The sequence below is a fragment of the Durio zibethinus genome, chromosome 21 (genome assembly GCF_047325235.1).
Source record: "Durio zibethinus cultivar Kanyao isolate XHJ-2024 chromosome 21, ASM4732523v1, whole genome shotgun sequence".
Lineage (NCBI taxonomy): Eukaryota > Viridiplantae > Streptophyta > Magnoliopsida > Malvales > Malvaceae > Durio > Durio zibethinus.
Window position 1 is genome coordinate 22,572,538 of NC_143182.1, and position 22,398 is coordinate 22,594,935.

At 35.0% G+C, this 22,398-nt stretch overlaps 1 pseudogene across 1 annotated transcript; it reads right to left on the reverse strand.

The window, feature by feature from the left end:
• Window positions 1–182: 182 nt before the first annotated feature.
• On the reverse strand, window positions 183–18,165 carry LOC111305819 (SUPPRESSOR OF ABI3-5-like; annotated as a pseudogene). The gene is made up of 16 exons (XR_016331057.1): window positions 17,689–18,165; window positions 17,470–17,510; window positions 16,469–17,201; window positions 16,313–16,384; window positions 16,113–16,206; window positions 15,955–16,034; window positions 15,208–15,361; window positions 14,702–14,789; window positions 14,529–14,620; window positions 14,378–14,446; window positions 11,819–11,998; window positions 9,348–9,561; window positions 7,192–8,159; window positions 6,796–6,980; window positions 6,055–6,083; window positions 183–422 (listed from the first exon to the last, which is right to left on the reverse strand). The product of XR_016331057.1 is annotated as an SUPPRESSOR OF ABI3-5-like (transcript).
• Window positions 18,166–22,398: the final 4,233 nt, after the last annotated feature.

A 22,398-nucleotide genomic window follows, 5' to 3' on the forward strand; every position in this document is an offset into this window, starting at 1 on the left:
TTCAACTGTACAGCTTTATTGAAATAAGAGAATGTTACATTTTAAGTTTTATCTTTATTTTATTCCAAATCTCAATTTGTGTTGTATTAGTTAAGTTTTAAAAGCATCATAATTAAATTGTCAGCAATTGATGCATTTTAACCACTCAGTTGAGACTTTAATAAATTAATTAATAAATCAAATAACTCAAAACTCATTTACTCGGATAATATTAAAAAGCTATAAATCTGAATTTGCTCTAACTAAAAGTTTCATTTCTGAGTCTGATCACCTATGACATTTCTCGGAACCTAGCAAGTGCTTTCTTATGAATGACAGTTTTGTAACTATCGCCGGCTTGTGCCTCAAGGCTAGGGTCCAACTTCTTCACTTGACTTCCTAGTCCTGCTCTACTATCCGTGGAGTCACGGGTTAAGTTTTATCTCAACAAGTGATAGATCGTACGATACTTAAATGGATGCTTTCACCCAAGTCAGTCAACGATAATTCGATATCTGAACAAACAACCATAAGTCACGATTAATCTCAAACATACACAAGAAAACATATTCATATCGAGAGAATGAAAAACACATCAAGATAACATTCAAGATTTTCAAATAAAAGATGTATTTCATTATTATCGATAATAGTACATCGAAACTTCACACTATCGTCAGGGCCAGGGGGACAGCCCTTGACGGGTGGCCTACGTCTATACCCTAACCAATGAGAGAGCCCAACAATATGCTGATTGCTCACCCCTCTTAAAAAGCCTAAAAGATTTTAGAGCTATGCTACCACTAACCGTTACAATATTTGAAATTAAGACATTTTTCTTAGCACAAGAGATCTACCTTCCCCCCTTGGCACCTCTACCCGATCATGGCCCTATACATGAGTGACTCATGACAACCTAAGCCTTGGTCATGATCCTATACAAGGTTGGCTCATGACATCCTCCCCCACCTAATCTATCGACGTCCTTGTCGACTTGCTGGCTTGAAATTCTTCAATCTTCTTCTTGAATGCCCGGAAGTCATGGTCTCTTTCCTAGCTAGTTTTCTCTGGTCCTAATCCCTACCACTTCACTAAGTATTCATGAACTAGTCTTCGAGATATCTTGGTTTTCCTGTCAGCTAAGATCTATTCAACACGACGTTTTGACGGTGGCTTCATAGTGATGGTGGCTCTAGTTGGCTCTCTTCGACTAGCATCTGTAAGATCTACATGAAAAGGTTTTAAGTTGCTCACATGAAATATTGGGTGCACTTTCATCCACTTTGGTGGGTTGATTTTGTAAGAAGTATTTTCCACCTTGGATAAGATTTTCACTGGACCCTCATATTTGCGCACCAATCTCCGATCTTGTTTCCTTAAGAACCTGGTTTGTTCAGGGACTAGTTGAACAAGAACCAAATCACCAACTTAGAATTGTTGCACCCTACGACCTTTGTCTGCCCATTTCTTCATTCGCTTCTACGTCTTCTCCAAGTAGGCTTGTGCAATCTCTGTGTTTTGCTTCCACTCTTTGTTAAGGTTGAAGGCTCTCGGGTTCTTCCCTCCATATTGCTCCAAAAATGTATGGAGTAACCTTGGCAGTTGTCCAGTGACCACCTCAAATGGACTCTTGTTGGTGGAAGAGCTTTTGTTAAAATTAAAACAAAGCCGAACGACATTCAATAACGAAGGCCAGTCCTTCTGATTGGCTTGAACAAAATGCCTCAAGTATTCTTCTAGTAATCCATTGAACCGTTCAATTTGGCCGTCGATTTGAGGGTGGTAGCTTGAAGAGATATTCTGTTGAGACCCCAATATCTTGAAAAGTTCTCCAAAAAGAGCCCATAAATCTTGTATCCCTGTTGCTTACAATGTTTTGAGAGAGGTCTTAATGTTTGATCACATGTTTGAACAGAAGTCGGGTTGCGTCCTCCGCAATACAATACTTGTGGGTGGGAATGAATGTGACATACTTGGAGAAATGATCGATCACCACCAAAATAGCTCCAAGTTCGTCAACTTTGGGAAAGCCTAAAATGAAGTCAAGAAAGATGCTTTTCCACGGTCTAGTAGGCACCAGTAGTGATTCAAGCAAGCTTGCAAGTTTCTTCTTTTTAACTTTATCTTGTTGGCAGATGTGGCAAGTCTTTGTATAGTCTATCACGTCTTGCAGCATGTGAAGCCAATAGTATCCCTGTTTTAATAGAGCAAAAGTGCGTTGCCAACCTGGATGTCCAGCCCATGGTGTATCATCACACTCCCTCATTAGCATCTATCTTAGACCCCCTACCTTCGGCACAAACAATCGATGACCCTTTGTCCACAAAACCCCATTCTCCCGTCAGAAATACTTGAACTTTCCTTTTTCAACTAGCTTCAGGATGGCACTGGCCTGCGGGTCCTTTCCCAAATTATCTTCAATTAACTTGCAAACGTCCGTTGTAACTCTACTAGCCGTCATTGGGACAATTCTTCTAAGGGCCGCTAACTCTACTCGTCTGCTCAATGCATCAGGCACTCGATTGGTTTTTTCAGCGGTGTGCTCAAAACAAAAGTCAAACTCAACTAAAAATTCTTGCCATTGAGCTTGCTTTGCTGTGAGCCTTGGTTGGGTGAGAAAATGACTAACTATCGTATTGTCTGTCTTCACTACAAAGTGTGAGCCCAACACATAATGTCGCCAAGCTCTCAAACAGTGAATTACTGCTAAAAGTTCATTCTCTTGGGCCGTATATTTTCTCTCAATTTCACTTAGCTTTCTACTTTCAAATGCTATTAAGTGCCGTGCTTGTAGAAGTACTCCCCCAATAGCAAAGTCAGAAGCATCCGTTTAGACTTCGAATGGTTGTTCGATGTCGATGAGGGCCAAGATGGAATCTTTTATAATGGCTTCCTTCAGTCATTCAAATGCCTCTTGACATTCGCTTGTCCAACACCATTTATGCTCTCTTTTCAATCATTCTGTGAGGGCCGTAGTTTTACGAGAATATCCTTTTACAAATCTTCTGTAATAGTTGGTCAATCCCAAAAATAAATGAAGCTCACTAACATTCTTAGGTGTTATCCACTCCTTGATGGCTCTAACCTTTTCCATATCCATTCGAATATGACCTTGTTTGACAATGTGACCTAAAAAATGGATTTAAGTCTGAGCAAAGGCACATTTCTCTCTTTTCACATACAATTGATGGTCTTGTAATCTTTGAAACACTAGGCATAAGTGTTCTTAATGTTCTTCCAAAGTGGAACTGTATACCACTATGTCATCCAAATAAATCACCACGAATTTGTCAAGGTAATCGTGGAACACCTGATTCATCAAGGAATAAAATGTGGCAAGAGCATTGGTTAGTCCAAAAGGCATAAGAAATTCATATGCGCCATACCGGGTTACACAAGTGGTTTTCGGTTCATCTTCATCCGTAATTCTGACTTGATGATAGCCATACCTCAGGTCCAATTTGAAAAAGTATTTGGCCCGACTCAATTGATTAAACAAATCAACAATAAGGGGAATCGGGTACTTGTTTCTCACGATGACTTTATTTAGGGCTCTGTAGTCGACACATAGTCGTAGGCTTCTATCATGCTTCCTCTGAGATAGCATAAGTGCTCCAAAGGGTGCTTTTGATGGCCTAATGAACCCGACCTGTAAGAGTTCATCCAATTGTTTCCTTAGTTCGACTAATTTTGGTGGAGCCATGCGGTATGGGGCCTTAACAGGGGGTTTGACCCCTGGGAGAAGTTCAATTTCATGGTCAACTGGTCTTCGAGGAGGTAAGACCTTAAGCAATTGTTCTGGCATCACATTCTTAAACTTTCCCAACACCTTTTTCACCCCCTCGAGTATTGGATCTAACTCAATCCCATCCTTGTAGATCGACATCGCCGCATAAGAAGGTTCCCCTCTCTTTATCCCTTTCTTGAATTATAGTGTTGAGATTATCTTTTCATTTTTCGACAAGATTGTGACTGACACCATACAAGGTTGCTCCCCTAAGAACAATAGACAACTAGCAGCGGGAATTGGTATCGCCTAAGCCAACATCATGAAGTCCAATCTGAGGACAACATCAAAATCATTCATGGGGGAAACTGTGATGTCTACATTTTTTTTCCATGGCCCCAACTTGGTCATCACATTTTTAGACCTTCCACTGATTGCGAAGGATGGTGAGTTAACCGTTTTCATTTGCCCGTAGTCCTTGTTCACCTTAAGACCACACCTTTTTACTTATTCGGATGTGATGAAGGTATCGGTTGCACCCGTATAGACCATAGCCCTTATGGTTTTCTCATTGAGTATTAGGTCTACATACATCAAACCTCTACTCGATTCTTTCTTTATCGTGTTAAGCTGGGTATGAAGGGCATTTAGGAATCGCATTGAACCCATCATGGTCGATTCCTCTTCAATGTTTTCAACTATCCCAGGCGTTTTTGCCAAATCTTAGGACGAGGCTCTCAAGACATTAAGGGCCCCTCTATGCGAGCACTCAGCCACTCGATGTGGCCCCTTACATAAGAAACAAGCTAACGGTTGCCTAGGCCTAAAACTTGTTGCGTTGTTTGCTCTGGGTTGGGTGTTGTCTCGACCAAAGAGCCTCTTATTTGATCCCCCACTGAAGGGTCAGTCCACTCTGGCCATCTTTCCACCACTCCCAAAGATGGAGTTACTACCACTTAATGGAAGATTTTTTCGTTTTGAGGAGCCATCATTATATTCATGAAAGTGTTCAACTGCAACCATGGTCGTAGCCACATCTTGCACCTTTTGCCTATATAGTTCTATTCTGGCTCACGGTTTGAGACCCTCAAGAAAATAGAACATTTCATCCTTTTCGGACATGTCTTTAATGTCCAACATTAGGGTAGAAAAGCTCCTTACAAACTTCCGTACTGTTTTCGTTTGCACCAATTCTTAAAGCTTCATTCGGGCCATATACTCTACGTTCTCAGGGAAGAACTGGTTTTTCAATTCCTGCTTCAGGTCCACCCAAGTTTTGATAGGACATTCGTCATTTACAAATTTTGAACACCACCAAAGCTTGGCATCCCCCGTAAGGTACATTGATGCCATTGCCACCTTGTTTTTCTATAATTCAGTACTCACGGCTTGAAAGTATTGCTCCATGTCAAACAGGAAATTCTCAAGCTCTTTGGCATCTCTTACCCCCTTATAGCATCGGAGCTCTGGCACCTTGGCCCTTTTTTCCTTTTCCACCAAGCTAAAACTCGATCTAGACACCGCCACCTGTAAAATGCCCACTTGGGTCCTGAGCTCCTCAAACTCTTTCTGGAGGACATTCAAGGCATCTCTAGCCTCTTCACTCAAGCTATATAGAGTATCGGACAACTCCCGCTAAGTTGCCTCGATCTCCTTCAAACGATCGTTCGTAACCACATGAGCTTTCAAAGCGACCACCGCGGTCTCAAGCTCCTCAATTCTCTGTTGATGGTTGACACCACCATTCGTGGCCATTTCTTCAATTCTCTAGCACTTCACACTGTGTTCTGATACCACGCATCACAGGCTAAGCTTTCTCTCAACAAGTGATAGACCGTACGGCACTTGAATGAACGCGTCCACCCAAGCCAACCAACAATAACTTGATATCTGAACAAGCAACCATAAGCCACGATTAATCTCGAGCATACACAAGAAGACACATTTATATCGAGAGAACGAAAAACACATCAAGACAACACTCGAGACTTTCGAATAAGACGTATTTTATTATTATCGAGAATAGTACATCGAGACTTCACACCATCGTCGGGGCCAAAAGGGGTAGCCCTTGACGGGTGGCCTACGTCCGTACCCTAACCAGTGAGACAACCCAACAATATGCTGACTGCTCACCTCCCCTAAAGAGCCTAAGAGATTTTAGAGCTATGCTACTACTAACCGTTATAATATTTGAAATGAGAACATTTTTCCTAACACGATATCTACCCTCCCCCCTTGGCACCTCTACCCGGTCATGAACCTATACATGGATAGCTCGTGACAACCTAAGCCTCGATCATGGCCCTATATAAGATTGGCTCATGACACGTGACTTGTGCTTGAACTAGTTTCCACTTCCATCCTTCCCCAATCCCTTTTTTATCATATCAAAAACAACAAAACACATAATCCCCCCACATTTAAAATTGTTAGACCTTTCAGATTCAATGATGCAAAATGGCACAACCATCCAATTTCATCCCTCAAATTTCCCTACTAAAACAAAAGATAGTTTCTCAAGAAAGAAGATAACAAGTACATTACAATTATGAAAGACAACTCATGCTAAAAATATCTAAGAATTTTTAATTAGTACTAATACTAAAACTTTTGTAAAGTGCTTCATCCAAAAGTTATGTTAGCAAAAGAAAATAAAACCATGAACTACATTCTCTTTGTACATGCTTATCATCTTTTACCTAAAAATAGAATGCAAAAGGTTTGAAACGATGGTTGCTAGGATTAGGAGCAAGTGTTGGATAAGGGTACGTGTCTAACACAAGCTCGTTCAATTGTTTTCCAGTATGTCTTGGAAGGAAGTCCCTCCACATATTTGGACGGTCAGAAAGCCATAAAGATACAATCTAATATGTCTTGGAGATGGGTGCTTGGAAAAATTAAGACTCAAGGCAATAAAGGTATGAGCAACACCACATAACTGGGGCGTGAAAAGTTGGATACAGTTTTTTAGACAGAAAAAGTGGGGGTGGGGGGCAGATACCAGCTACAAGGGGGAGAAATGAAGCAATTAAATAGCACTTGAAAAACAAAATTCAACAGCTAAAAAGTATAGGAGAGAATGATACCAATCCTTCATGCCAACCCATACTGCGGAGCATTCGATTTCCCACATTGTTCTCATCGATAGCTTTCTCTGCTGTGATCACCTCAAAGCTCTGAACATCATCTGACACAACCCCACGTGTACCACCAACACCAGGTGGGAAAGGAATTGGATCTGTGGGGAATTTTTTGAATGCCACATCTCGATCTTGAAAGTACACAAATGCAGAATTTCTCACAAATTAATAGAAAATTTTAAAGATAAAATAATGGACCCACAAGTTACATAATCAAGGCCTCTAAACAAACAATATTTAAAAGAAATGTGAGGGCTATTTTGGAGATGATTCTGACAGTATCAAACACAATGATTGGAAAAATATGAACAAATAACATTCACTACTGTTAAACAAGATTGCTTGAATTCCGTAACTCATGGTCAGGCAGATCATCTCCAGTGGAAGATGATGAACCATACAAGCTCCTCCTCTCTGCCGCACGGTCCCTATAAGCAGTTTGAGACTGCTCCTTGTTGGTAGTAGAAGGCACTGGTGTTTCAGAAAACCTTCTTTTACCACTCCCAATTGCAGTGGAAGGTGTATAAGAACCCAATGCAGATACATCCGTCCTAAATGGAGTCATAACTGTGGGTATATCTGAACTTATAGATGAAAATGGACCTTCAGCACTTCCGACAGCTGAAGAGGAGGAAACTCAAGCAGATGATCCAAAGTATGAAGTATCAGACTTTACCAGGCCCCTTGAAGAGCCTCTTATTACTCCCATCAAAGCTCCCCCTGAGCTGTTGCTTACAGGCCTTGGCTTGCCCAGAGACTCCAAACCCCCCCAGTCAATGCAGCTTGGCCAGTTGTATTGACTCCTGAACTTGATGTATTACTCTCCTTCAGAACCATCACATCAAATTTAACCTTGCTCTTTGCATGTTCTCCAGCTGACAAAGGTCTATCCTCAGATGAAGCAGACTGGTGACTGTCATCAAGAGCCAAACGGGTTGCCTGCCCTTCATGACTCCTCTGTTTCCACATTGTCGACACATTGTTCATTTTCTTCTTATTATCCAGTATACTGCTTTTCGAAGCAAGTTTTATCTCTTTTGATTTCTCCTTCTCTTTCTTCTCTGCGGTTAGTGCTGCTGTTGCAGCAGCTTGAACTACATCAGGTAATGAGGCTGCCTTCTCAACTGATGTGACAGTAGCAGCTGGTGCAGATATTACTACTTTCCTATTAGTGGAACCATCAGCTCCCTTGGAAGGCTTGGATTGTTTAACAGGTATTTTGTTGTCATTTTGATCACTGCAAGGAATGTACTGCTGAGATTGGTTATCGTACGAATACCAAATCCCGCTGTTGCCATCATAATAAAGACCTACATGTTGAAGCAACCAAAAGGAAATTAGGTCGAAAATTGCAACTTAGAGCATTATTATTTATGGAACTCCAAAAGTGCAGAAAAATAAAAATTTTCCATTACATTTGGCACTGACAGAAACATTTCACTTTTTTCCTCCATACAAGAATAAAATAGTATTCTGTTACCAGTAGTGAATATATCTGTGACACATCAATAGTTGGTTAGATAAATGTTCTTTAGAAGCTGAATTAGGATAAATGTTCTTCAGTTACTATTAGCTCATAGTCCAATAATTTATTAGTAACTTCTGTCATAGGTCACAGCACTTGAACTGCCACAAGGTATCTTCTTTTATTGTTTCATTCAATCCTTAACCCTACCTATACTAATGACTTTTTTTGTAATCTCAAAAGCCACATATTTTGCAACTCCTTTACTCCTTAAATCTCACCCAAAATGAATTCCAAACTCTTACATAACTACTCACAGAAATACGTAGCACCCTCCATCACATCTTCCAGCCACTCTGTTGTCATACCAAATTAAACCAAATCATAATTCACCCAAAAATCCTAACCCTACTTTCTACCAAACATATAAATCTTAAAATATTTCCCAACTTAACCAAAAAGCCACAAAGGCAAATTCATCTGTCTATTACAACATGCCACAAGCTCACTTTTGATTATAATTCGTTATGCATAAGCATATGCATGCACATGTGCGTGTCTGTGTGTGAGTGTGGAAGAGATCACAAAAATAGATCATTTCCCAAAAACAAAGAAACGATTCCCAAGTTTTATTCAGAATTTGCCATCTATCCATTCTTGGTAAGGATTGAAGCTATGACCCAACCTAAACTCACCCCACCACACCAATGACAACTTGAGCTAGGGCACATGCACCATGAAAAATCTTAGAGCAAGCAAGCATTTGCAAGCAATAGATGCCCCCCCCCCCCCCCCCCCCCGGTGGATGTGCATGCACACGCACTCGTGCCCAATAAATGCAACTCATAATGAAATAACACTTTCATTCTGCTATTAGGAAATTTTATAGTTCTTTACAAATAAATTATAACAAAATTACTAGATAATTTTTTTAAAAAGGAAAATCTATAAATTCAGTGTCCTAATATTTTGAAATCTAACAAACACCAAACAATACAATCTAGGAAAGCTTAAAAAACATGCAAAAGTAAACCTGTATTTCCATCGTAGTAAAACCCAGAAGCAGCATCAAAGTAGTAACCAGAGGCTTCATCCCACAAAAATCCAGAATGTAAAACTGAACCATCTTGTTGAACTGCAGCTGAACCTACAGCTTGCTCGTGCCAGCTAGTAGACTGTTTGTCATCTGGATTATATTCCTTTGGCGTGCGTCCAACAGCATCATAATAAAAGGGAAAATGACAATACTGAGTCCAAGAAGCATTTGGAACTAAAATGGCAACTAGGATGCAGGAAATAAGAAACAGCTTTGTCTACCGCGTAGTTACAAAAAAAAAAAAAACTTTACAAAAGCTTGAAAAAAAAGAGCTGCATGGAATCATCACTAGTCACATTACCATATACCATACATAAATTAAAAAGAAATATGCAGATTATTGAACAAACTAATTAGGAAAATCTAAGGAAGTTTGCTTCTGGCTCTAAGGGCTTATAGTAGGTTCTGTTCTAGTTGTTCATTCACCTTATTAGCTACATGAAAATAGTACATATTTTTCAAAATAAGAAAAGGGAAATTTTACATGTTTTGTTGGATAAAATGGACATTCTTTAGACTATTATCAAAATTATAAATCTTAAGCTTTTTTTATACCCACACACACACACACACACATACATATCCATTGCACCTTACTTCACTCAGGCGAGTGCTTTTTTTGCCTTAAGCTTTTTTTATACACATGCAGACACACATACATATCCATTGCACCTTACTTCACTCAGGCAAGTGCCTTTTTTGCACCTTAAGGCAATACAAGCGTTCTAGTGCCTTGAGGCCATCTTGCACCATATACCCATTGCACCTTCACTCAAGCGAGTGCTTTTTTGGCACCTTAAGGCAATACAAGTGTTCCAGTGCCTTGAGGCCATCTTGTGCCCTCGACAACAGTGGATCCAAAAGAATAGGAATTTTAAGATAGATTTAGATTGAATTCCAATAAACTAAAACCACATGAAAATCATGAACTTAACTGCCAACAAGATAAGTCCTGATAGACAACAATGAAAACCCATTTAAGAAACAATAAGTTACAAAATTACACATGCCTACTATTTGAACTAAGGGTGTGTGTGATAAACATTGAAAATTAAAATTTTCATTGATTTTCTTTCAATATGTTTGATAAATCATTTTAAGAAATCACTTGATGGAAGATTTTCAATCAAAAAGTGTTGAAAATGATAAGTACCTTTTAGCTACCTAATGTAGTAAGTCAAATTTATTTAATTACATTAATCTTATACCCTTTCCTTTTAACTACTTATTCTTTCCTTGCAAGCTTTTAATAATTGAAACTAATTATAAAGTCAAATATTTATTTTATAAAAAATAATAAAAAAATTTTAAACCTTTAATTTTTAGTAACATACCAAACAACTTTTATATCACAAATCCAGTACTTAAATTTCTTAGAACTAAAAATTTAGTACTTAAATTTTGGCTAAAATACTACAAAAGCCTCTAAACTATTTAACTTCTCTTAAATAAGCTCTTATACTTTTATTGTACCCAAATAAATCATTATCTTTTGATTTATATTCAAATAATCTTTATTGTAAACGAAATATTGAATTATGTTAAAGGCTTATTTAAATACAAATTAAAGGTTAATGGCCTATTTAAATGAAAATTAAAGATTATGGGCTTATTTGGGTGTAAATTAAAAGTTAAAACCTTAATTGGGTGCAATAACAGGATAAAGATTTATCTACATAAAGTGAAAAAATTCAAAGATTTTTTTGTAATTTTAGCCTTAAATTTTCAATTTTGAATTTGTTCAATTTATCAAACAGTGCTTAAATCTCCTCTATTTTTTCAGTTAATTACCTTCATTTGTTAATATGACTTTCAATCAAAAAAATATAGAGGGTAGACCGTGGTAATTTGGGTTTAGGCAAAGAAGAATCAAGTAAATAGAAAATCATCACTTACTTGCCAGGCTCTTTCTTAAGAAAATTAATGATGTTTCATGCACCTAATCTATTTTGCTCAAATCCAGTTAATTAACCAATTTTCTCAAAAGGACTCTTTTATACAATACACTTTGGAAGGGTAAAAAGACAATGCAAAGCATCATACTGAAACTATAATAACAACAACAACACACTAAGCCTTATATCCCATATTCTGGGATCGGCTGTATAAAAAACCAAATAATATAATCAAATTAGGTTGTAGTTTGAATACTCTTGCGCAACTCATTTCTATCAACAACTAGTCATATACTGAAACTATAACGCAATATGAAAATGCAGTTTCTGAACATATCATCTAAAAAAGAGGTTTCTTGAAGCACCAGGTGAACATATGCAACTGCCTTAACTTAAATCATAGTTTCAAACAGCAAAACTATGTTTAACATTTATGGCACCTAATATCATTTTCTCAGCAATAAAAACATCTTAGCTGACATCATCATTAAAACAAAAGATATATTCAAATACCTGTTGAGAAAACGCTGCTGCCTCAATAGCAGCAGCTGCAAGGCTGCTTGACTGTGAAGGTCCCAATGTCCCTGAGCCTGGACCAAGAATGCTCTTTGCATATGCTATTGTTAAGATTTGTCCATTCTTCTCAAGGGTTGTTCCATTTGTAGCTTCAAGGGCTTTCGTGGCATCACTCACCTACATGACATCAAACATACACAGTTACAGCTCATATGTTAAAATAAGCTTGCCAACCAAGCATACTACAATTTTTTTTCATTCTTACCCCTTCTGCCAATTAATTCTAATGGTACCAAAAGAATATAGACAAAATAATAAATGCAGAAAAATATAAGTTAAAGAATAACATAGCTTTCACATAGCCTGTAAGCGAGCACTAAAAGCACCATAGAGTACCAACAGCCCCATAGTGTGGGGTCAGTAGCATGAGTCAGATTATGCTGTTGTGCTGTATTCCACCACATAATACCAACAGCTCCACAAAGTGGGGTTACTAATATGAGTCAGATTATGCTGTTGTGCTTTATTCAAGACCTTATCTTATGTTTGAAGTAGCGTTAATGAAACAAGGGAGAAAAGGATCAGTTGAAGTGACTTACAGCTCCAGATATTTTCTCTTAATTGCCAATAGAGAAGCTACTCTGTTCACTTGAACAAGAAAATAGAGATCTTGTGGCATTCTTTATATGTGAGACGGAAGGAAAAGTAAAATAATATTTCAAAAAATACCAATGTTCTTTTACTAAATAGAATAGTTCTCTTTTATTGTTACCCAAATTTTAATTATTTAGTTGTAACAAATAAAAGAGGTCTACCAAATTACCAATAATGTACCAATGTCTATACCCATGTGCACAAAGAGATGATAAATTTTAAATTTTAGCAACAAATTTGATATCACTTGCACAAGAAAACAGAGAGAGTTTGTGTCATTTTTATATTTGAGATGGATGAAGCAAAAGAATATTTGAAAAAATACCATTATTATTCTACTTTATAGGATAGCCTCTTCTATTATTTAAGATATTTATAGTGAACTAAAACTGAATGTACAAAAACCCAAATTTTAATTATTAGGCTCCGTTTGGTAAACCAAAATCAACTTCCAGAAAATAAAAAATTTTACTGAAAGATATTTTCCAGAAAAGAATTCATTTTCATTGTTTGGATTATTTCAAAGAAAATAATTTCTAATGTTTGTTTCAAATGAAAAACACCAACTTTTCTTCCTTCTCTCAACCACAACCCACATGAAGATGCACCACCAATGACAATAAGAATGTGAAGTAGATCAAGTAATGATCTGCTCTCAACTTATCCTTGCTAGCAATCTGTCTTGTCAAATGGGTACGCTTTGAATTTCTTGATTTTATTGTTTCTACAAAAACCCAGTTGAAAAACTTGGTTCTTGCAAAAAACAGAAATAAACCTGCAAGATATCTCTCTACAGGATTCATGATCTTCTTCACAGTTGAAGACCAATTTCAGTATTTTTTATAGAGGTTCAAGCTATTGGGTATGGGAAGACCAAGTTTCTTTTTTTTTTTTTTTTTTTACAAAATTTCTGATGCAAAATCTGTTGGGTTTGTTTCGGTGGTTGTCAGGGATAGATGAGATGGAGCTATAGAAAATCTGTTGAGTTGTGAGACTGTTAGATTTGTGAAGGCTTTAGGTTGATTTCTTAAAGATCTCAATAGGGAAGATAGAGTACCATTTTAATAATAAATATAAATAAATAATATTTTTGCTATAATTTAATAATAGATATTTTCAATATAAAATTTAACTATTTTAATATTATAAATATTTTTAATATTTTAATAATTATTATTACTAATCAAATATTATTATATTAATAAAAATAATATTTTATGAATAACAATAAAATTTTAAAATATTAATATAAATAATAATAAATAATTTTGTTTTAAGTGTTTAATATTGATATAATATTTTAATATTAAATATTATTATTAAAATATAATCATTTGTAATATTAATAATTTTAATAATAAATAATTTCAATATATTTTAATAATAAATAATTTTTAATAATTTAATAATTACATCAATATTATTTGAAAAAAGAAACAACAGAAAACATTTTTTCATTTACTCATTCAAATAACAGAAAATCTTACTTTTCAGAAAATATAAATATTTTCTGGCAAATATTTTAAGAACATTGATTTTTGTGAAACAAACAGAGCGTTAGTTGTAAAAAAGAGGAGCTCTTCCAATAAATGTACCAATGTTTATACCCATGTGCACAACATAGATGATAAATATTAAATTTTAACAAATTTGATATTTATTTGCTCTAGATAGATGCACTGTACCAAAGAAAATTTGGGAATAGCACCCTCAAACTTCCTTTTTTGACACCTGCTCTAAGTGTCTAATAGCAAGACCAAATAATTATCAAAAACAAAGGCATATAATCATATTAATTTTAAGAGTCAGCTTTATTTTGAACTCATTCATATTTAAAGGTTTTATACTTCTATTTTAAATATCAAGAGAATGGCTCTATTGCCATAAAGAAGCAAGACGTACAGAATGGAAATGTACAAACGCAAATCCCCTTGAAACATGGGTGAACTTGTCTCTAATAAGGCAAAGATCCTGCAGATTAAGTCCATAAGAATTTGCAAATGCTAGAAAAGAGAGTTTTTCGTCAAAAGAATATCATGATAAAAATATATACCTTAATTGGAGCATGTTTAGAAAACTCATAGCGAAGCATTTCCTCTTCAGCATTTTTGTCCAACCCACGAACAATCAATACATGTGTAGGACCTAATTACATATCAACTAGATAAGTTGGGGCAATTACACAAACATGATACAAGCCTACTCAAGATAACAGCTGAGACCAACCTGACTCAGATCCTTTCTTTCCTAACAATGTTGAATTTGATAAAGATATGTCAGCTGCCGGAGCATCATCAGTACGTGGCTCATTACACTGCATAGAAATTCAAGAGAAAGGACACATCAGTGACTCAGTTTGCAAAATCTTTAGAGATACTGCAGATTTACATTAAACCTAACGAACCACCCAGGAAAAGAAATAGATCAACAATAATAGGATTCAACAGTCAAACTTCGGTAAATAACTACTATCAGGTTTTCAACCACCAATATAAAGTGAATTGCAACTTTTGAGGTCTGCTATCCACATAAATACCTAGCCTAGCTACTAGCATCACTTTCTGGTATGCCTTCATCCAATGGCACATGAAGCTAGCCAACCCTAATTACCTATTCATGGACCTAGTTATATGAGATAGCAGGAATGTGATCTAAATATGTATAATTGACACCACTTCAAATAGTTGATTATTATAACAACAATATCAGAAAGAGTGAAAGGAAAAAGTGACCTGAAAGCATGAAGTTCGCCGTGCAAAATTGACACATCCACAAATTGTGCACATCCAATCAGAAGGTATTGTGATGCTCTTATGATATGAATAACCTGATTTCACAGCATTATCATGACCAAAAGGTCCACCGGTGCCCCCAGTTGGCTTACTACTGTAATGGAACAGATTTCATTGTGGAAGTAGTTTGAATGCAAACACATTGTAGGAAAACCAAATGTCTTACGTATAATAGAGGACTTCTTTTTTTTCTTTATCATCAGAAATTCACAATAAAAACAGAAATAAAGCGCAAGAATGTTTCACTAAATTTAAGATTGGTACTGAGTTCAACCAAATTAATTCCTCAAGGTACAGAAGCATTAGATAATATTAAAATCTATCAATAAGCGTGGAGTAACACAAGTGATTGAGGTTTAAAAAAAAAAATCAACTATAATACGTTTAAGGTTTATCAAGGGGAAAAATATTAGTAATATCAGAATTCCATTGCATGGGACCTTATAACATATGAATCAATCAAAATTCTTCACTTTGAAGCATATCTTTTTCTCTCAAATTGAAATTAATCAAAACTCTATTTCATTAAAACCTTATAAACCTGTTTTCTACTATCAAACCAACAAAAGGAATAGAAAAGGGCAATAAAGAAATTCCTAAATCCTAGCATCACAAAGCAACATAAGAAGATTAATAAAGAGTGTGCCATGTGAACAACTCCAACAATAATTGTAGCAAGAAAATTACCTATACTCAAAGAAAAGCTTCCTATCATCAACAACAAGACCATCATCACCAATCCTCTCCATCATTGTGCATGCAGACCCCTATTCCAGAAGAAATTTCCCTCATGACATTCAACAAAACAGAACAGAAAGCATTGAATAGTTAGATGGGATATGTACCACAGAAGGAAAATCGATAAAAGCAAATCCACGAGAAATGCCAGAATTTCTCTCTTTGATCACAATGAACATGGCAAAGTGGCCCCCATTCAGCCTGATGGCCACATAAAAATGGAGAAATGTTACTTAAGTTATATCTAGTGACATAATAATAATAATAATAATAATATTCAACACAACAGCAAAGAACAAAATATTACAAGAATTTGGTATAGATCTTCTTCTGTTGTTTTCTGAGAGAGACCCTTTACAACAACTGTTGCAGATGGTGCCTGCATGAAATCAAAATCTTTACCCAAATTCACAGCTTAAAACAAATGCAGTAGCAGAAGTACAACATGGAAAATGAAGCGCACCACAGAATAATGCTCGCGCTGGTATTTCTCTTCACAATCCCTTCGCTTCTCAGTTTTCTCAATTCGATCATCATCATAGCTGTCCTCTCAATGGCTTTGCCCATGGTTTTGACCTCTAGGTGACCTTGATCTAGGACGATCATCATGTCCACAGGATCGTGATCGAGACCTTTCATGCCTTTTACGGGGACTCTGATCTCTCTCTCTACTCAAGCGATCTCGATCATGTGAATCATGCCTCCTTCAATTGTCGTCTCTCCGACTGCCTCTTTCATAATCAGAATCATAACTATGCCAACCATATTCATAATCCCTCTCTCGGCTGTTGTTCCTGGTCTGATGGTAAATGCGGGGCCTATAGTCATAATTATCATATGAGTAGTCATCTCGTTCTCTTCCCCCATACCTAGAGGGCCTGTCAAATTCATAATCACGAAAGTTGTCAACACCACGATAGCCATCCCGACACTTATCAAAATCTTGAAACAAATTGATCTCATGATCACGAAATGGATCCATGTCACTACATGAATCAACATAAGGCTTCTGGTGACGCCTAGAATCCCGATCATGGGGTTATTCTTCCTTATAACTTCTCCTCCTTGATTGAGACCAGATACCAGCAGGTGCAGGAGGGGGGTGATTATCCCTCTCCAGAAAATCTCGGTGGTAGACGTTATCCCTTGAGTATTTTTCATCTAGAAATCTCCTCTCATCATATGAACCACTGACCCTGGCACAGGAAGGAGAGTGGAAGAGAAATGATAAAATGTGATAATAATGAAGCCAAATGTTGGTGTAAATAAGTAGTTCAATAGCAAATGAAATGGCAAAATGGCAATGACAGCATTAACGCAAAAGGACAACAGAAATTTGGTATTTTCACCAAACAATTCGTGAACCATCTTGTACCTGTGTTGTGAAGCAAAAAAAAAAAAAAAAAGAATTTCCAAGTAATATTTTACCCATGGAGATGATGTTAGTCAGTGGAGAGCACTCACCGGAAATTGGGTTCACGAGCAGCAGAAAACCCCTCAAGAGCCTGTGGATTGAAGAGAGAAGCTATGTCAATGAGAGGAAGAAATATGAATTAGGCAAACGGAGAGTCCATATCCTGAGTGCCGTAGGGCTTTGTTTTGTTTCATATTTGTATAAGAGATGAGAGAATGGTCCCAATCCCATATAGGTGATTTGATTATAAAGGAGGAAACCGCAATTACACTGTTATTATCCCATCCTTCCTGAAGAGGATAACGAGTAGGAGCAGGTTCCATTTACTTTCCGATGGCTTGGGTTCAGGGGGAGAAGTTGTCTAATTTCCTGTAATATAATGCACAACAAAAGAAACAGAGAGGGTTATGCGATTTTATGAACCAAGGAAGCAGAATACGACATTGGCCTCCAAATCCCCTTTCCATCTTCCAGAGAGCAAACAAATCAAACAACACAACCTAATCTTAAAAAAACCCTAATGTAATCGATGTGCCCAAGTCAAAGTCCACAATCTGCATTCGATTTGTTTACCAGCCTTGTTTTGGGTTGAAACTCGAATCAAATCAAACACCAATCTGCATCCGCACGTCCGCTTTATCGGCGTCCCTAAGCATCCACGTATTTTACTATTAAGTATTTTTATGTTATAATCTTGCTCAACAGATTTGAGGCTAAACAAAAACCGTCATAATAATAATAATAATAATAATAATAATATCGAGGCATACCTGGGTGCGTTGCCAGTACTTAAAAAGAAAATTTTTCTTTTTCAAATTACCTAAAAGCTCTCTTTCGCGCCAGAAAAAATGCTGCCGATTTCTGTTCTAGTTTTTATTGTAACAAATCTATATCAACTAATTTTGGTGTTGGATATGAACTTTTTAATTTTGGACTTTCGAATATATTTAATTTAATTTTAATTTTAATTTTAAATATGAAAATATTAATATAAAAATAAAATTTAACATTTTAATAAAATTTTAAATAATAAACTCAATTAAATTTATTTATGGATCGAAAATATCATTTAAATTTAAAAGATCATTTAAAATTTAAAAGAATTTGAATGAAAAATTAAAATTCGTAAAAAAAAATTAAACATAATTTTTAGATACATTTAAATTTTGAATCAAATTTTAGATAAAAAAAATTAAAACCTGAACCCACCAACTCAAATAAAATATATAATTAAAATATTATAATTATATAAATATATATGTGAATTTTATTTTTATATCTTATTTAAAAAAATTAATTTTTTATCATATAAATAAAATTTAATGAGTGAGTAAGATTTAATTTTTTAATTTGAATCTAACTTTAAAAAATTTTAAAATTTAAAATATTAAATCAAATTAAATTTAAATAAATATATAAATTATTAATATCAAATATGAATCTGATCCAAATATAACATGATCTACCTATAAACACAATTGTGACTTGGTTTAAATTTTGGAGGCATGGGTAAGGACTCACGTTTTTTAAGCTAATATGCTCAAATAAAGGACGCATACCTGATGATACAGTATTAAATCAAGATTCCATATCTGCTGAGATTAACATTGTCAAAGTACCCAAAAAAATAAATAAATAAAGAGTTGCTAGTTGGTAAAATTTACCGGGGTTACAAACTTAATTTGAGTTGTGACGCAGAGCTCATGGCTTTTCCATCTTTAATGTACTTCAGCCATTTCACAACATCTTTTATGTATTGCTCTCTGGATTTCTCAGAATGAAAGCATGTTTTATGTGGAGAGTTTGTCACAGCTTGTAAACTCTGCTCATCTAACCTTCTTCTAGTGGCAGAAGTTTTCAAGCTGACAAGCTTCTGTTCAGGATCATCCAACTGCGGGGTCTTAGTTGTATTTCCTTCGTGTAAGGACAATATGTTTCACTACAGTAAAATATCATATTAGTAGTAGTTTTGTAGCGATTTTTCACTTAAAATATCGTTAGTTTCTGTGTTTTTATAAAATTTTAGGCGTTTATTATCCAAACGTGAATAAATATTCAAATAGCGATGTTGTTACTTATAAATGTCACCCAAGACTTGATATTAAAGGCATTTCTCGACTAAAACGCTTTGAATATTTTTTATTAAAAATTTTAATAAATAGTTAAGACGTATTTTTGACAGATAATGCATTTAATAATCACGTCATAAAAAATTATATGAGATTAATGAAAGCGTTTTCTACAAGAAACGCCTTTAATATTTTGACCAAAAAATTTCGCAGGCTTATTGAATTTATTTTGTTCAAAAATACCATTAATATTAAGCTTATCAAATTGTTTGGATCATACGGATGTTTACCATAAGATTGTAGGTTCAATCCGTCCTTTAGCTTGTTTTTGGGTTTTTGCATAGATTATTTATAATTGATTATTCTAGGCATTTTTTTAGCAAAAATGCCTTCACCAATTGCTTTAAAAAAATTTTCATAGAATATTGAAGGTGTTTTTCGTGGAGAGACACCTTTAATAATCCATAGAAAAAATATGGAGTTGATTATTGAAAGCGTTTTTTGTCGAATTCCCCTTCCATAATCCAATCAATAATTTTTTTTTTGTGATTTTTAAAGGCAGTTTTGTAAAAAACGCCTTCAATAATCTATAGACAAAACTTAAATGGGATGCTTGAAGGCTTTTTTGGCTCAAAACGCCTTTAATATTTCCAACGATAAATTTTAATGGTCGGATTATTGAAGGTGGTTATATCTAAAAATGCATTCATAAATATTTTGTTAGGGATTATTGAAGGCATTACCCGTAGGATAACGCCCTTCATAATCTATTCAATTAATTTTTAGTTGGTATTATTGAATGCATTTTTTGCCCAAAATGCCTTTAATATTCCACACAATAATTTTTTGGGGGGATTATTGAAAGCGATTTTGGTAAAAAACGCCTTCAATATTTTCTGTTAGAGGTGATTAAAGGCATTTTCTTGCTAAAAATACCTACATTAATCTCATAAAAAAACATATTTTATACTATATATGTGAAGTCAATTATAGGTTTATACCCAAAAAAATATTTGCTGTCAGTTGTATATTTATGCCCATAAAACATTTGGTTTATATATATGATATTATGAATTACATTTTGGAATTTACATAATGAATATTGTTATATTTCAATAAATTGGCCACACATCCGAAATTAAAACTGATAATGTTGCCATATTAATTTACTTTTCTGAAATAATCGTACTCAATAATTTATTAAATACACATAGTATATTCATATTAAGTATAACAATAATATTAAACCAATACCCCCAATGTACAAACTTAAAGTTTTCATTCAACGTGGCATGTTAAAAATATTATAACACTTTGTTTCATATATATTAACATTCAACCAACAATGTCTAACCTGAAGGTTTACCAACATTGATAAATGACAATACATAATCACACCATTCTTTACAAACTTTATCCAGCTCCTCTTCCGTAAAGCTTTCTTTACCCTCCTACTAAAAAAAAATCAAAAGTAAATGTTAAGAAATGAGAACATAATGTACCATTTTATTTTTTTGAATATATAACGAGTTTATGAAATTTATACTAACATTGAATGGTGTGGTCATAAAATCATGTAACACTATCTCTCGCATAAAACGAAAGACATAATATCCACATTCAATATTACCGAGTTGACAAGGTACCTGAAAATTAAATTGAGTGGGTTTAAAAAATATTTATCTTCACAAACTCAGCATTAAAAGAATATATTTCACATTTACCGATAATGATACCCATTTCAGTTTCTTTATCTTCTTATTGAATTCAGATATTACCTTAAATTGAAAAGAAAAAAATTAGCGGGAACATAAATAAAATTACTTATGAAGACATAGAACATATATAATATAATAAAGTGTAATACCTTTTTATAAAATTTGAATATTGGGGTTAGGCATCGCCATTGGATTAACTGAATTAAGAAGGTATGACGCTAAGGATTTGGTGTCAATCACAATAAGCACCAAATGGTGACTGTAAAATAATAACAATGATATACTCAGAATACACATCAGATCATATTTGGGTAAGGTTGGAGTAATTAAGGTTGGAATATAGCTTACCACATATTATACGAGAGCAAATAATAATCGATCGATCTTTTCATGTATATGATCACATGATTAGTACGATACACGACTGTGTCACTCTACTCACTAAAAAAGTTAGGGTCAATGAATCTAAATCTATTCGTCAACTGTTTCCCCTTCAGCTCTCTATATAAGAAGCTACATGATAACAGTCAACACTACTGGTTAGTATTACACCTTAATACTAACTTACTACATATTAAATGTGCATATTTGTATTTATAAGCTAACCTCATATAAGCAACGATTTTAACAGTTGATAATTCATCCATTTCACAAAATTCTTTAACTCATCCACACTAATGAAAGAAAATGATTGTTTATCAAATAACTTTTCCTCAGACTCAATGGATATGAAGTTTTCGCTGGATAAATACTCTAGTGAATATTTTGTTAACTCATCCATGAAAGCCTGGACAAGGGTCATACTGTGAGTCTGAACATCCTACTACAATATTTAATGAAATATAAGTATTAAAACCAAATCAATTAATATAATAAACAAATTAATATTCAAATTATAAACAATATCATACTTTTTAGGTGGTAGCGGATGATGGGATCGTTTCCTTACTTGCAACGAAAGCTTTTCGTACAAGGACGATGCTATCAGGCTGGGCTACTAGCATAACCTGCTGCATTACTGCCAACATGAACTCCAAAGTAGCGAGTCTTTGCTATTGGTCATTGAGGCATTGCTCTTAGTCATTAATTTGTTGCTGTTATTGCTCAATTATTACTTCATATTGTGCATTTTCATTCATGGGATTTTTGGTTGTTTACCAAAATACGTTGATAGAAAGACAAATTTATCAAC